Source organism: Rhinoraja longicauda, chromosome 8 (genome assembly GCF_053455715.1).
Source record: "Rhinoraja longicauda isolate Sanriku21f chromosome 8, sRhiLon1.1, whole genome shotgun sequence".
NCBI classification, from domain to species: domain Eukaryota; kingdom Metazoa; phylum Chordata; class Chondrichthyes; order Rajiformes; family Arhynchobatidae; genus Rhinoraja; species Rhinoraja longicauda.
In genome coordinates this window covers 11626991-11644842 of record NC_135960.1, presented here as the reverse complement: position 1 = coordinate 11644842, position 17852 = coordinate 11626991, and the positions used below count along the sequence as shown (strand labels likewise).

The 17852-nt window shown below is 41.2% G+C and overlaps 1 protein-coding gene across 2 annotated transcripts in view; it reads right to left on the bottom strand.

Annotated features, from left to right (window-relative positions):
- Window positions 1-17516, bottom strand: part of ralba (v-ral simian leukemia viral oncogene homolog Ba (ras related)) — a 53903-nt gene extending 36387 nt beyond the window's left edge. The window contains exon 1 of one of the 2 annotated variants that reach the window (XM_078403328.1): window positions 17411-17516. The gene's annotated coding sequence lies outside the window, so the exon portion shown is untranslated. The remainder of the gene's footprint in view (window positions 1-17410) is intronic. The other variant, XM_078403329.1, reaches the window with a different exon arrangement.
- Between the last annotated feature and the right edge of the window lie 336 nt (window positions 17517-17852).

Sequence of the window (17852 nt, the reverse complement as noted above, 5' to 3'; positions counted from 1 at the left end):
ACAAAGTGCTGTTCCCCCAGTTTGTGCATGGCCTCACTCTAACAATGGAGAAAGACTAGAACAGAAAGACATGGGAATGGGAAGGGGGTTTAAAATGGTCAGCAACCGGGAGATCCAGCAGGCCTTGGCAGACCAAACGCAAGTGTTTGGCGAAACAATCACTGAGCCTGCACTTGATCCCTCGGATGTACAGGTGGTCACAATCCGGAACATTGGGCACAGAAGATGACGTTAGAGGAGGTGCACGTGAACTTCTGCCTCACCTGGAAGGATTGCTGGGGTCCCAAGATGAAGTCCCGGGAGGAGGTATAGAGGCAGGTGTTACATCTCCTATGGTTGCAAGTGAAGTTACCCGAGGATGGGGTGGTTTGGGTGAGAAGATATGACTGAATCAAGGAATTGTGGAGGGAGCAGTCTCTGGGGAAAGCATCAAGGGTTGGAGATGCGAAGATGTGACTGGTGGGATCACGTTGGAAAGGACATAAATGTCAGAGGACGATGTGTTGAATGCAGAGGCTATGGTGTGGCAGAAGAGGACCTCTATCCTTATTCCTTCTGGGGGTAGGAAGAGCGAGGGCAGAACTACAGGACAGAGGGGACATGGGAGAGAGGTCCATCTAAGACATCTCACCCCTTCTGCTTTTCATCTCTGGCCCTTGTCCAACTATCACCCCCCCCCCTATATATCTATGTTCACCTATTACCTGCCATGTTTTATCCTCCCCCTCCTCCCCCCAGCATTCTTCCCCCCCCCCCCCCACCCCTCATCATTCTGAAGGGTCCTGACCCAAAATTCACCTATCCATGTCCTTCACAGATGCTGCCTGACCTGCTGAGCTACTCTAGCACTATCTTTTTTTGTGAAAGAGCATCCGCAGCTCCTGGTTTCTAGAAACACTCAGATTACTGACTTATTGCCAATTTAATTACTGTTACAAATCAGTACATTAACAAGGATTGTCCTTGTTGTCCAATGAACAACATTGTCAGAGAAACCACCTTTCAGATTTCCACAGGGATGTCTACCTAAGCATGCCAAAGATCCCACGGAATTGCTTGAAAACGTCCCAGCATGGTGAACATTCCTTAATGAATTGGCATCCCAGAAGACTCATTCCTTACATCCTCTGCGATGCTGTACAAATTAGATTTCATGTTTACCAATGTAATATCAGTTGGGCAAATACTTTTATGAAGTTCAATGTAATGATTTTTGTATAAATCTAAATATTACCCCCCCCCCCCCCAAAAGCGATTTAGTGTGGATAAGACATTGTATTAAGTGGAGCAAATAAGGCATGAGCAAAAAAAAGGATGACAAATAGGATGTGATAACTGCACACTCAGTCAAGCAGAATAATGAAATTTATCAGGAAAATAAATCAGCGTGCTATTCCATATTTGACTGACTCGATCAAGATCATAACAAGCTTACGATTTAACAGCCATGCAACATTGCTGTTTCTTCTGATGCAGACACTTGAGTTCAAGCAGGAGCTGCTTCCAGTCCCAATTGTGAGTTCCAATGTAGCTCAAGAGGTCAATATCGGACCACGGCTGGGTTAGGAGCCGTCTTAACAGGGCAAGGTAGTCAGAGGGATAATTATGCTAGTGCTGCTATCCAGGGCTTCTCTATCACAAAACCTCCATCATCACACAGTCATCTTGGGCCAGAAATGACCAGTCATCATTAGGATGACTCACCCATCTCCAAAGTGTCAAGATGATAATAATTTCCCACAACAGTGCTCTGCTCTTGTGACCGTTTTGGGAGTGTGACATCAGACGCCTGAATAACATAGGAGTTGGCAGCACTGCACTGTCACACTAATGCAACTAAAAGATTTACAGTATATCAATGAATATTTAATTTAACCAAATCATACCTATTTTCCAATCAGCATCATGCTTTATATGGCTCCTTTTAACATTTTACCATTTCCCAATGTCGGAGAAGCAATCCAACAGATTTTGAAACCAATATATTAGAACAGGTGTGATTATAAGTAGGTTTTGATAATGGAGTGCAGTATTACTAAAGGGGTAGACAACTAAACAAACAATTGTCCATGTGTAGGAGGGAACTACAGATGCTGGTTTAAATTGAAGATAGATACAAAATGCTGGAGTAACTCAGCAGGACAGGCAGCATCTCTGGAGAGAAGGAATGGGTGACGTTTCAAGTCGAAACCCTTCTTCAGATTAATTGCCCATGGCAGAATGTGAAGGCATATCAAGTACCGGAATAGCCAAGTGTGAAAAGTTAAGAAATAAAGATTGTAACCTGTTAACAGGCATGATCACGAGACAGGCAATATTGGAGAGGTGGATATAGACAGCCTTGGTGACAGACAGAGATTCTGAAGCTCAATTTATAGAAACTGGAAGGGGCAGGTGAAAGAATGCAGTTGCACAATATCTGCCAGTTCCGACTAAACCTCAAGGTGGAAAAAAGTCTCAACTGTTGTGCATCTGTGCACCTCCAGATTATGAACATCTCAACAAATTTATGTACATGTGATGTTTTTGCATTTGTTTAAAACAAAAAGCCAAATGAATTACAGCCTTGAATATGCCAGTTCAAACCCAAACACTAAATGCTTGCATTGCTGATGTTTGGTCCTTTGCCAGGTCTGCATAGTTAAGATGTTCAAAATTAAGTATCACTTCATTCAAGTACTTAGAAGTTAAAACAAAAGTGATTATATCCAAATAAAAACTGATAGGCCTGCTGAAGTTTGAGACTTGCAATCACTCAAAATACACTCTTCAGATCAACAGTTCCTTGCAAGATGCATCCAATACATTCCATCCATTCTCAGCCCAGCATTTTATTTTTCAAAGTCTATCTAATTCTCACTTGAAAGGCACTGCTGAAATTGCTTCCATCAGCCTTTCAAACTGTTCCAAATCATAATTTAAGCACATTAAATTTTGTGCTTACTGCTGATTCTTTGCCCAGTCATCCTTAAAATGATTTATAACTTTAATCGCTGTCCTTCCAACATATGGATTTATCTAAAACTTTATCCTAACCTTCTCTAATCTTGATAATTCCCTGCAATGTAGGTCTGACTAAGACCAAAAAGATATTCTGGCTCCATTACAGGTTTTCTTTCACATAAAAAAAAATTCAATGGCTGTATTTCAAGACTGAAAAATTCACAATGTGTAAATTTGGGACAATTTTTAAACTAATTCTACAAAGTGAAACAATGAGCAGCCGTAGAGTTGCTGCCTCACAGCACCAAAGATCCTGACTACGTGCCAACTGTGAGTTTGTATATTCTCCCTATGACCACATGGGTTTTCTCCAGGTGTTCCAGTTTCCTCCCAGATTCCATAGATGTGCAAGTTTGTTGGTTAATTGACTTCTGCAAATTGTCCCTCATGTGTAGGATGCAAAAGAGGGATAACATAGAAGTAATGTATGGGTGATCGATGGTCAGAGTGGACGATGAGCCCAAGGGCCCATTTCCACACTACCTCAAAACTCTAAGTTCCTGAAGTAATTTCTTCAAATAATATTTGAAATGTTTTGCTCACTACAGTAAAGATGCAAGAGAACACCAAAAAATAATGCAGAAGCTGGAAATTAGTAACCTGCTTCCGATCTCTACATCCTTATCAAAAGTAAATTCTATATAATGCCTTCAGTTATCTATAAAAAGTGCTGGAAACAGTCAAGTCGGGCAGCTTGACGAAAGAGAGTTAATGTTTCAGGATGAAGATGCGCCACTGACTTTCTTTCCACAGAGTATAAGAAAATAACTGCAGATGCTGGTACAAATCGATTTATTCACAAAATGCTGGAGTAACTCAGCAGGTCAGGCAGCATCTCGGGAGAGATTTCCACAGATGCTGCTTGCCCTACTTAGCATTTCCAGCACATTCTACTTTCAACTTCAGATTACCAGCATCTTTTCTTTTAATTATCACAATTGTAACCCCTCGTTAAACATTTCTAGACCTCTTACCACTATTCTGCTCCATTAGGACTGAGATGAGGAAAAACTTTTTCACCCAGAAAGTTGTGAATCTGTGGAATTCTCTGCCACAGAAGACAGTGGAGGCCAATTCACTGGATGTTTTCAAGAGAGTTAGATTTAGCTCTTAGGGTTAACGGAATCAGGTACTAATTTTGGATGACCAGCCATGATCATATTAAATGGCTCGAAGGGCCAAATGGCCTACCACTGCAGCTATTTTCTATGTTTCTATTACTGTGTTTCCCTGCGTTGCTTAACCTACTACAGACCTAGCCTTGCCCCTCTTTCCAATCTTCTGGCCTTTCTCAACAATGATGCAGCTGCATGATGCAGCTCTACAAGACTTTGGTTAGGCCACATTTGGTTAGGCCACATTTGGAGTATTGTGTGCATTTCTGGTCACTCTTATTGCAGGGAAGATGTGGAGGCTTTGAAGAGGATGCATAGGAGGTTTACCAGAATACTTCCTGGATTTGACTCGGAGTCAAATGGCCCATTCCTGTGCTATGTTCTATCTTAAAATATATTTCCAGACTATTACATGACCTGAAACAACCATTTTCTTCTCCAAACACTGACTAAACTGCTGCACATTAACAGGAATTGCTAGTTTTATTTTAAATCATCACTTCCTATCAGACACTCTTCCATATTCAAATCTTAAATCAATACCTACTTACAACCATGACTGAAAAGAAAATGCAAATGTTGGAACTTTGAAAAATATGAAATGCTGCAAACTGAGCAGGTCAGGAAGCATCTGTTGAGAGATCAACTGGAATATGTTTTATCCTTCAAAGAATTCTGACAAAAAGGGTCTTCAACCAGAAATGTTAACACTTTCTCCTTCTGCCTGCCCCATTGTATTCAGCAATTTGTTGAGGCAAATAGTGTTTAGCAGTCATATTACCAACAACAGAATAATGAAATTCTTATTGGCAGCAATTTAACAGCCCTTAAACAATGCACACAGTTATCACAGAGAAACATGGAATTGCAGAAAAAGTGTTGGAGTAACTCAGCAGGTCAAACAGCATCTTGGATTAGTTTATTATCACATGTAGCAAGGTACAGTGAAAAGCTTTTGTTGCGTGCTGTACAGTCAACAGAAAGACTATACATGATTACAATCGAGCCCCTTACAGTGTATAGATACATAAGGGAGAATCTCTGGAGAACATAGATAGGTGATGTTTTAGGAATGTCCTAACCTTACTTTCTCAGGAACTGGTATTGCTGACAAAGTCACCATTTATGGCTCATCCCCCATTGTCTTGATGTGGTGGCAATGAGTTGGCTTCTTGAACCAGTCTCTCTGCTGATTGAATTCCCAGTGCTGCCTAATAGGGAGTCGAGGATTGAGGTGACTGTAGGTTTCCAAGTCAGAATAGCATGCAATGCGGAGGGAAATCTGCCTACTACCCTGATCGTTGAGGTGTTGCATCTAGGAATCACACTCAAACTTGTATAGCACAGACATTCCTTTAGGTCCACTATCAAGCAGCCATTTACACTAATGTTATTTTATTCTCCCCACATTTTCACCAAACCCACTTACCCATGCCACAAGTTCTACCACTCATATACACAGTTGTGACAATTTACGCAAGTGACTTAACCTACTAGCCGGCATGTTTTAAAAAACTCCACACAGCAAGCACCAGAGGCGAGGATTGAACCTGGATTGCTGGAGCTAAAAAGCAGCAGCTCTACTATATGGGATAACTCTACTGTGGGATAGCATAGTGATCCTGTCAGTTGGGAGTACACTAGATAACTATTGCATTTTGTAGATGGTACACACTGTAGCCATTATGGGTCAGTAGGATGGATAATACACAGAAGTGTACCAATCAATTTCTGACAAAAGAGTTTCTCTTTCCACATGTACGGTCTGACCTGCAGAGTTTTCCAGTATTATCTATTTTGTTAGCACTAGTTGTTTGCTTTGTCCTGGTTGGCATCCAGCTTCCTGAGGAAATTATTTGTCTTTCCGATACAAAGGCAGAGTATTCCATCAAGCCTCTGTTTGTGCCTTTATGGTGGAAGGCTAAGGGCGTTAGGTGTCATTCAGTATCTGACCTCTTCTCGTCCCTGCTTCACACTGCAACTGCTTCATTGGTGACAATATTAAATAGCATTGCCATCACAGGCTGAGACCTAAAAGGCTATGAACCAAGCAGCACGATTAGCCAATGCAGTGTTTTTAGCAGTATTGACATCGAGTATTGAATGGTAGGCTCTTGGGCCACAAGCTGCTACACATTTTTGAACACATACACATCACCAAATGCAGTTTGTTTCCTTAATCTCTTTCCAAGGTTTAAAGTAAGTGGTCGAATGACACACTCTCTCTCTCTCTCTCTCTCTCTCTCTTATCAATATCTCTGCAGGGGAAAAAGGTCCATCCTGGGCCTCAAGCTTTTATTCACTCATTCAAATCTCCTCCCATCTGCTTCATTCCCAAACTAGCTTCTCCAAATAACATTCTCCTGCCCAGGGAATCCTTTGGGTAAATGTTTACGTCCTGTTCCCCCCCACTCCTTCTCCCCTCCCTCTATGTAGTCAGCTCTGACCTAGCATGTTACATAGTTCTAGCATGTTACATAGTTCTAGTTCTTTACCTTGCATTCAATGACATGATCAATAAGCTAAGTGAATTGTATGCACTTCTACTATGGAAATATTTCAAAACTACTTTCTCTATCCACACCTTTATGCTCAAAAGAAAAGCTTGCCTTAAATTCCTCTCAGCGATATTTCCGGCCATCATAGTGACCAACTCCCCAGACGAGCTATTAAGCTGTGTACCAGATGTTATGGAGAAATGATGTTGCTCACAAGTGGTTTATTTAAATAATCTGAACAGTGGCAAATTTTGATGAAAAGAGTAATATCCATTAGTTTCTAAACACTGCAGAAAGAGCCAGTTCAAAATTGGCACAAAGTATCCTGCACATTGCCAGGCTGTCTTTTTAAGTTAATCGGTTTCGATAAAGAAAACTAAAAAAGTTAAGTTTACAATGGGGCAGAAGATTCCCTCCCCCATCCAAACAAAATATTAAGCAAAAACAAGACTATGATTATAGCTACTCATAGGTGCAAAAATATTGCTTTTGTATATGAACTTGGCACATTTAACAATTACTATAGTGTTAAAGCTAGCTAAAGGATTTCAATGAGAATCTTGGACTGATGATCCTCTGAATATTAAGCGTTTGTCACATTAATGAAGTGTCAAAAGGTTGTGGAATTCTGAGAAATTCTTCAACCCAAAACATTAACTGTTTCCATTTTGTTTTTACACTTATACTACCTGAACAACCATGTTTCTTTCATTTTCCAGCAATCTTTAAAAGATAGGTAGATGCAAAAAGAACAAAAAAGCTAATCATCTGTCAAACTAATTTAGATAGCTCCATCTTTAGACAATAGACAATAGCTGCAGGAGTAGGCCATTCGGGCCTTCGAGCCAGCACCACCATTCAATGTGATCATGGCTGATCATTCTCAATCAGTACCCCATTCCTGCCTTCTCACCATACCCCCTGACTCCGCTATCCTTAAGAGCTCTATCTAGCTCTCTCTTGAATGCATTCAGAGAATTGGCCTCCACTGCCTTCTGAGGCAGAGAATTCCACAGATTCACAACTCTGACTGAAAAAGTTTTTCCTCATCTCCGTTCTAAATGGCTAACCCTTATTCTTAAACTGTGGCCCCTGGTTCTGGACTCCCCCCAACATTGGGAACATGTTTCCTGCCTCTAACGTGTCCAACCACTTAATAATCTTATACGTTTCGATAAGATCCCCTCTCATCCTTCTAAATTCCAGTGTATACAAGCCTAGTCGCTCCAGTCTTTCAGCATATGACAGTCCCGCCATTCCGGGAATTAACCTAGTAAACCTACGCTGCACGCCCTCAGTAGCAAGAATATCCTTCCTCAAGTTTGGAGACCAAAACTGCACACAGTACTTCAGGTGCGGTCTCACTTGGGCCCTGTACAACTGCAGAAGGACCTCTTTGCTCCTATACTCAACTCCTCTTGTTATGAAGGCCAACATTCCATTGGCTTTCTTCACTGCCTGCTGTACCTGCATGCTTCCTTTCAGTGACTGATGCACTAGGACACCCAGATCTCATTGTACTTGAGATCTAACTTCACACCATTCAGATAATAATCTGCCTTCCTATTCTTACCACTAAAGTGGATAACCTCACACTTATCCACATTAAACTGCATCTGCCATGCATCCGCCCACTCACACAACCTGTCCAAGTCACCCTGCAACCTCATAGCATCTTCCTCAGTTCACACTGCCACCCAGCTTTGTATCACCTGCAAATTTGCTAATGGTACTTTTAATCCCTTCATCCGTCATTAATGTATATTTTAATAGCTGCGGTCCCAGCACCAAGCCCTGCGGTACCCCACTATTCACTGCCTGCCATTCTGAAAGGTACCCATTTATCCCCACTCTTTGCTTTCTATCTGCCAACCAATTTTCTATCCATGTCAGTACCCTACCCCCAATACCATGTGCTCTAATTTTGCCCACTAATCTCCTATGTAGGACATTGTCGAAGGCTTTCTGAAAGTCGAGGTACACCACATCCACTGGCTCTCCCCTATCAATTTTCCTAGTTACATCCTCAAAAAATTCCAAAAGATTAGTCAAGCATGATTTCCCCTTCGTAATTCATACTGACTCGGAACGATCCTGTTACTGCTATCCAAATGCTCCCTAATTTCATCTTTTATAATTGACTCCAGCATCTTCCCCACCACTGATGTCAGACTAACTGGGCTATAATTTCCCCTTTTCTCTCTCCCTCCTTTCTTAAAAAGTGGGATAACATTTGCTATCCTCCAATCCACAGGAACTGATCCTGAATCTATAGAACATTGAAAAATGATCTCCAATGCTTCCACTATTTCTAGAGCCACCTCCTTAAGTACCCTGGGATGCAGACCATCAGGCCCTGGGGATTTATCAGCCTTCAGTCCCATCAGTCTAACCAACACCATTTCCTGCCTTTAGGAATTCTTTACAATGAAATCCTATAACTTGATAGAAATTCAAAAATGTAATGGAATGATTAAGAAAAATGGTTGTTGGGCGGCACGGTAGCGCAGCGGTAGAGTTGCTGCTTTACAGCGAATGCAGCGCCGGAGACTCAGGTTCGATCCTGACTACGAGTGCTGCACTGTAAGGAGTTTGTACGTTCTCCCCGTGACCTGCGTGGGTTTACTCCGAGATCTTCGGTTTCCTCCCACACTCCAAAGACGTACAGGTATGTAGGTTAATTGGCTGGGTAAATGTAAAAATTGTCCCTAGTGGGTGTAGGATAGTGTTAATGTACGGGGATCACTGGGCGGCACGGACTTGGAGGGCCGAAAAGGCCTGTTTCCGGCTGTATATATATGATATATGATAAAACATTAAGATATCAATGCAATATTTACCCAAATATTACCTAATATTCATAAAATGGACACTTCTGTAGCAGCATTGCAGTGGTAAGTAATTATTGCAGGCATGTGTAACAATGTAGCCTAATCAACAGTCAATGAATGAGCAACATTAATAGTTAAAACTCCCACACAAAAATTAGACACATTGTTATTTTGCTGCTGGGTTGCATAAAGAGATTGAATCAAAATATTATCATTTAAACATTTAAAAGCCAGCATTTCATAAATGAGAATATTGTACAAAGGCAATTGTAAACTATACACAATACACTACAAGATAGACAGATCAGCAGCCTCATTTTAATAGTACAAGTAAATAGTGATAGCAATTAAAACCTGTCTGCCAAATCTGTGTATCCAAGTATTAAGCTTTTTATGAAGCTGCCCACACAAACGCAACATAGTGAACCATGATTCAGAAATATAATGCCCTCGTTCACACAATGAAAACATGTCAATTCAATCTGAAATTCGTGAAGCAGCAGAACTGTCTTTCAATTCTGGGAACAGAATAAAAAGTGATGCAATAAATAAGGAACCAAAAGCAATAACTTCCAAATCATGTGCAGGAAGGAAATGCAGATGCTGGTTTACACCGAAGATACACACAAAATACTGGAGTAACTCAGCTGGACAGGCAGCATCTCTGGATAGAAGGAATGGGTGACGTTTCGGGTCGAGACTCTTCTATAGACTGCAAGTGCTCAATCTACAATTGCCTTTGTACACTGAGTTACTCCAGCATATCTAACTTTCAAGTCATTTCAATTTAGTTTCTTGCAGGTACAAGTGGTTTAGAACTAAAGCCTCTGTCATACTAAAGACATTTAATTGGTAGAAAATTATGGGGGTTGAAGTTGCAGCAAAAACTTAGGACACTGACAGTGTCTATGATGCTATACTCCAAGTCGAACAGATTTCCTATATATTTAAGTACTTATTCATGGGCTGTGTGTATGTGGGAAGATAGCATAAACTCCCCATCCTCAATTGAATCCTGAAGAGCGGGTGCTCGTTTTATTTTTCAGCGGAAGGTAATGAAATTGTTGAACTCGGTGTTCACTATGTTATCCCAAGAGTTCTTTCTTTGAACTTGGTTTTAAATTAAGGGGTCACCATTTCTGACGTACTCCATGCCATATTTTTAAAAAATCACTTAATTACTCAAATTTAAATTCCCAGCGACTTTGGTGCAACTCAGCAACAGAACAATAATCTAGTCTTCAGGAACATTAGCCTGGTAATTTAACCACCATTTTACTGTGCACTAGAACTTGCTAATATTGCAATCTTGCGACATTTCACCTTCAAAGATCTCAGCTCATTATTTTTTGATAGTTCACTTATTTGTTTTCTCGTCACATTTACAGTGCCCTCCATAATGTTTGGGACAAAGACCCATCATTTATTTATTTGCCTCTGTACTCCACAATTTGAGATTTGTAAAATAAAAAATAAAAAAAATCACATGTGGTTAAAGTGCACATTGTCAGATTTTAATAAAGGCCATTTTTATACATTTGTTTCACCATGCAGAAATTGCATCTATGTTTATACATAGTCCCCCCATTTCAGGGCACCATAATGTTTGGGACACATGGCTTCACAGGTGTTTGTAATTGCTCAGGTGTGTTTAATTGCCTCCTTAATGCAGGTACAAGAGAGCTCTCAGCACATAGAAACATAGAAAATAGGTGCAGGAGTAGGCCATTCGGCCCTTCGAGCCTGCACTGCCATTCAATATGATCATGGCTGATCATCCAGCTCAGTAACCTGGAGCCTTCTCTCCATACCCCCTGATCCCTTTAGCCACAAGGGACACATCTAACTACCTCTTAAATATAGCCAATGAACTGGCCTCAACTACCTTCTGTGGCAGAGAATTCCACAGACTCACCACTCTCTGTGTGAAGAAATGTTTTCTCATCTCGGTCCGAAAAGACTTCCCCCTTATCCTTAAGCTGTGACCCATGGTTCTTGACTTCCCCAACATCGGGAACAATCTTCCCGCATCTAGCCTCTCCAACCCCTTAAGAATTTTATATGTTTCTATAAGATCCCCCCTCAGTCTTCTAAATTCCAGCGAGTATAAGCCTAGTCTATCCAGTCTTTCTTCATATGAAAGTCCTGCCATCCCAGGGATCAATCTGGTGAACCTTCTCTGTACTCCCTCTAAGGCTAGAATGTCTTTCCCCAGATTAGGAGACCAAAACTGTACACAATACTCCAGGTGCGGTCTCACCAAGGCCCTGTACAACTGCAGCAGAACCTCCCTGCTCCTACACTCAAATCCTCTTGCTATGAATGCTAACATACCGTTCGCTTTCTTCACTGCCTGCTGCACCTGCACGCTTGCTTTCAATGACTGGTGCACCATGACACCCAGGTCACGTTGCATCTCCCCTTTTCCTAATTGGCCACCATTCAGGTAATACTCTGCTTTCCTGTTCTTGCCGCCAAAGTGGATAACCTCACATTTATCCACATTGTATTGCATCTGCCATGCATTTGCCCACTCGCCTAATCTATCCAAGTCACCTAGTCTTTCCATCGCATTTGGAAACTTTTATTGCTGTTTATCAACACTGAGAAACAAGAATAAAACTGTTAGAGACATCAGCCAAACCTTAGGCGCACTAAAATCAACTGTGCCATCTTTAAGAAGAAAGAGAGCACCGGTGAGCTTACTAATCGCAAAGGGACTGGCAGGCCAAGGAAGACCTCCACAACTGATGACAGAAGAATCCTCTCTATAATAAAGAAAAAAAACCAAACACCTGTCCAACAGATGAGAAACACTCTTCAAAATCAGGTGTGGATTTTTCAATGACCACTGTCTGCAGAAGACTTCATGAACAGAAATACAGAGGCTACATTGCAAGATGCAAACCACTGGTTAGCCACAAAAATAGGATGGCCAGGTTACAGTTTGCCAAGAAGTAATTAAAAGAGCAACCACAGTTCTGGAAAAAGGTCTTGTGGACAGACGAGACAAAGATTAACTTATAGCAGAGTGATGGCAAGAGCAAAGTATGGAGGAGAGAAGGAACTGCCCAAGATTTCCATCTTTACAACCTACCCTAACCAGAGCCTAATAGAAACTAGTTACATTTGGTTCCAGGTCAAATCAATATGTTTCTGATAAAACATCAGGTTCAAGTTAAACTCTGCATGATGGTCCACTTCAGTACTTTAACCGGGTTATTCATTGGCTTGTTAGTAGTAATGCACAAATCCGCCGTTTGCAATTATTTGGTATCAAAAGCACATTTGAGATTGTAACATGGTCACGTCAGTTACAGAAGAAAAAAAACTATGCCCGACTTGTCAGGTTCCTGCAGCATTTTTATATTATACCCCAGCAGACCCATTTTGAAGGTAGGAAATAAATAGATTATAAATGCAAAACCTCATGACCAAGAAAGCCTTCAAAATGAACACCATACTATACATTTCAAATAAGCATCCCCAATATGCTGAAAGAAACCTCAAAGATGTGCATGTTGGAAGATATATTACAAATAATTAAGGAAAATGTTGGTTTAAATATGGATTATTAAAATCTTTTAAGGTGAATTTTCAGCTCATCATCCTATTATAACCGAATATGTTCAGCTTCATCCCCAATCCATACAGAGCTTGCTTATTTCAGTTGAAGTAGCAATGGAGATCCTAATTGGTCTCAGGACCCCCAGCACAGATACAATGAAAAAAAACAATTCCTAAGTTGCCTTCAGGAAATATTGCTTGAGCTATGTATTAATGACAGATTAGACTATGATACCAACATTCTATGGCCATTTTCAGAGCTCCCTGTGTAGAAAGGAACTGCAGATGCTGGTTTTTACCAAAGATAGACACAAAGTGCTGGAGTAACTTAGTAGGTTAGGCAGCATCTCTGGAGAAAAGGGATCGGTGACGTTTCAGGTCAGGACCCTTCTTCAGCCTGAAGGGGCCTGACCCAATACATCATCCATCTTTTCTTCCAGAGTTGCTGCCTGACCCGCTGAGTAACTCCAGCACTTTGAATGTGTCTTCGGAGCTTCCTGACCAAGTAATAACGACAATAGGAGGTCAGAAGTGGAAAGCAATTAGGATTTTTAAAGAAAACCTGAAAATGCTAGAAACAATGATCAGATAAGACAACACCTGTAATAAGAGAAACAAAATGATTGTTTCAGGTCCAACCAAGGTCTCTCAGTCGAACTGGATAAAGGGAGAAAATTAGTTAGCTTCAAGTTGTTTTCTGTTCAGTTTGATGCTTTGTTGAGAAAATGAATTAAATCTGGACCCAACCATTAAAAGATTGCAGAGATTTTCAGGCAAATTATTTAGCAATACATTAGGTCTGAAAAAGACTACACCCAAATTCTCAATCGAATCTTTCTTGACCTGCTGCTCATCACCGGCATAATTTATTTCAAATCTTACATTTCAGCCATCAATCATATTTTATTTCTCGTACCATAGCAACACCACATTCAATGTGATGAGCCATCTACCAACATAATCAAAGACCACTTACACTCAGTCATTCCCTCTCCCATCAGGCAGATGACACAAAAGCTTGAAAACACGTACTGGCAACTTCAAGGACAGTTACTCATCCAGTTAGCAGACTCAAATGGAGCTCTCAAAACCAAGGATATATTCCTGACACCCGAATCTACCTTGTTGCAACCCTTGCACTTTTTCTTTAATATACACTTCCTCTATAGCTATAAAACTATATTCTGCATGTTTTGAATGTAATGTTTGGATGATTTGCCTGGATAGTGTACAAAGCAAAAGTTTTTAAACTGCACCACAGTACACAACAATAAACCAATATCAACATCTCAATTCTCTTTTTCATCCCTTCAAAATTAATTTCAAGAACATCCTCACCTAGCTATGCTGAAGTACAGTTCCAGATATCAGGCATTTCCAAAAAGGAATTGAGTGAGCATTTGCAACCTTAAATAGACATCCAAGTGTGCCTCTTCCCTTGCCTTTTGTTTATATGCTTGCAATTCTAAGTGAAGGCATATCAATCAAGCATGGGAAAAATGGCCCATTTCCCCTTAATTTCATGTCACAAGCACAGTTCCAAAGTTGGTTCCTCCACTCACACTCCAATTTAGTTAAATCAATTCATTGAAAACAAGGACAAATTTAAAATGAATCACTAGAAAGATCAAACACAACTTAGGAAACACTGAATAACTGTATATGATAGGGTCCTGTCAATTTAGTTTGAAAACAAAATCTTTAGTTTGAATTGAATCATTCCATGGCATGTTAAAAAGCAAGCTTCTTTCTTTGAAAGATAGGCAAAATAATACAAAATGGCAACTACATTTGATGGAAATTTGTGAAGTCTGACATGAATAGCAGAGCACATTTGATTCTACCACTTTCAAATTAACCACAGATTTGTTCTACCAAGACAATTATTTTTATTGCACATTTTGCAAAGAATTTAAATTAATGACATTCAACATGGCTAGAGTAACAAGCACCAACTAAGCTACAATCTGTCTCAATTGCACTCGGGACTTATTTCTAAAAATTATTGAACTTTTTTAACATTTATTACGTTAACCATGAGTACTGTGTACAGACCCGAAATGTTGCTGCAATTAAAAATTTCATTGATCCATTTTCAGTACATATTACAATGAAGGCCTTTTGACTCAAACTCAGCAGGTTGAGCAGCATCTCGATTGGAGGTGGGGGGCAGAAAGGGGCAGATTTGTTTCCGGTCAAAACCCTGCATCAGGACCGAGGGCAAGGGAAGATAGCTTGCATGAAAAGTAGAGGGTGCCAGTAGGTGATTGCTGAACTGTGGGAGTAGCAAACAATAATGGACAGATGGAGCCAGGGAGCGAAGGGGTGGAAGTGGCAGGCACATGAAGCCAGATGGGAGGAGGAGGGAAGTGAGAAGGTGGAGAAAGCTAGGAAGTTGACAAAAAGCAACACAAAGGCTATGTGCTGAAATCTGATCTGCAAGGTGATACTTGGAACCATAAGGGAAGAGGCAAAGGACAGATAGAACTAAATCTAGATGGGGATGGAGAGGAAATAAGGCAATCAATTGGTAAAATCTGTGGGTAGTGGGGGCATGGGACCAGGAGGAGGGGTGAAGGGGGTACAAAAATGGATGTTGAGGAAATAACAAATGGTGCGCTGGATGTGGGGGTTTGTAGAGTGAATGTCAAGTGCTAGAGGAACTCTTTATTCTGAGGAGAGAGGAGGACTGATGCTTGAGAAAGAATAATTCAAGAGAGGGCACCATCAACCAGGGAAGAGAAACCACATTTCCTGAAAAAGGACATTTCTGGAACAGAAGACTGACCTTGGGAGCAGAAGTGGCAGAGTCAGATAAACTGAGTGAAAGGAATAGCATCCTTACAAGAAGAGGTGTATTCAAGGTAGTTCTAGGATTCAGTGGGGTTAAAACAAATATCAGTAGATAGTTTGACTCTTTTCTCCCCACCTCGCTGCACCCAACCCACTCATGTTGTTCAACTCAGTTCCTACAGCAGATGTGCAGGAGGGAATTGCAGATGTTGGTTTAAACCGAAGATAAACACAAAGCTAGAGTAACTCAGCAGGGCAGACAGCATCTCTAGAGAGAAGGAATTGGGTGACGTTTTTGGTCAGGACCCTTCTTCAGCCCCGCTCTGAGTTACTCAAGCTTTTTGTGTCTATCTTACAGCAGGTAGTTTGTTGCTCCAGATTCCAGTGCCTGCAGTTTTAGGGTCCCGAGTCAAAATGAATGATCAAGGTCCACAATCCATAAATGCCTTATTTCATTATAAACAATGTGATTACACATTGAATGACAGCAAAACTGTCCATGCCAGTCAAGGCAAATAATCCGACTGAACAGTAGCCTTAAATACGCACCCCCTTTCACCACTATCACATATTAGCTGCAGCGCATTCTCCTTATCTGCAATAACATGCCAGGGATTGTTTAACAGCATCAACAAAACCACAATCTTTATCTGGAAAAAGGAGAGTAGACACTTGGAAATGTCACCATCACTCGGTTGTACAAATCACACCTCCCGGAATTTCATTTTTTAATTCTACTAATCCACTTACCACAGTGGAGTTACATTCACTTAACAAAAACATATGGGCACACCCTCGCCATGTGGACAGACAGGGTTCATGGTAGCAATAAGTATGTTTTATGCTGAAGCACATAGGATCAAGGTGTGTGAAATACAAAATAAAAAATATTACATTACATGGTACATTTCCATAAATTTTCATTATATTCTTATGAATTTTGCATCTATGCACGTCACAACTTGACACAAAAGCAATTACCTGACTCATTTAATGATAAGCCAGCCTGGTGATAAATTTATAAGGAAAACAAATACGCACTGGGGCCAATAAAAAACGATATGAATGCTGCAAAGATAGTTTAAAAAAAGGTCAAAGTCAATGTGAATGAATGATGTCCCATTCATTTAAAGGAGCGAAACTTTCCAGTATCTTTTCGTTTCTTTTGCACGTTGGCATGCTGTCAACTTTATGCAGGTAAAGAGAAATGCACAATTAGTGAAGGAAATGCATGATGTGGAGCTGCTGAAATGGCCCGATCTGCGGGTTGTTCTTTGAGCTCCTTTGGAAGGAAGAGCCCTTGAAAGAAAGAGAGCGCCACAACCAACCCTGCTGACCGACGAGGTCCCGCCCACCGGCCGCGCCTATTGGCCAACCGCGCCGACCAGAGGGCCGTCCCGACCCTATCATTGGCCGGGCGGGCCGTCAATCAACACTCAAGCCATCAAGTTCGGTGGAGAGGTCGCCAGTTTTTTTCTCTCTCTCTCTCTCCGCTCTTCTCCCCTCAAGAAGTGTCAAGAGTAAAAAAGAAAATGTCCCTTGAATTAAACCACCAAAACCCGGCTGTCGCACGAAAGCGGAGGCGGGGAGCGCGGCTACTCACGGAGTGGACGCTATCCGCGGGCAGACCATGAATGCGGCAAGAGCACTCCTCAGCCGCTCCTTCACTCCGTGGGGCTGCGCCCGCCGTCGCGGACAGGAAGTGACGGTGCGCATCCAAAAAACAGTCCGCTCTGGGAGGGAGGGAGGGAGAGGGGGAGGCGCAGCATAATGGTTCCGCCCCTTACCTCCCAGTGTCAATGATGAGCAGCCAAATTCAAGAGTCAAGAGTGTTTTGTTGTCTTTTGTGTCCCAGATAAAACATTCACACATTCACACTTGCAGCAGCACAACGGAATGTGTAAACATAGTACACTGTAAACAATATAATAAACAAGAAAAAGTTCAGTGTGTGTATATATACACACACACACATAAACATAGCACAAAAAGTAAGGAAATTTGTGTTTGGTAGATTATTTCTTTGTTGTAACAATGCTTCTTGG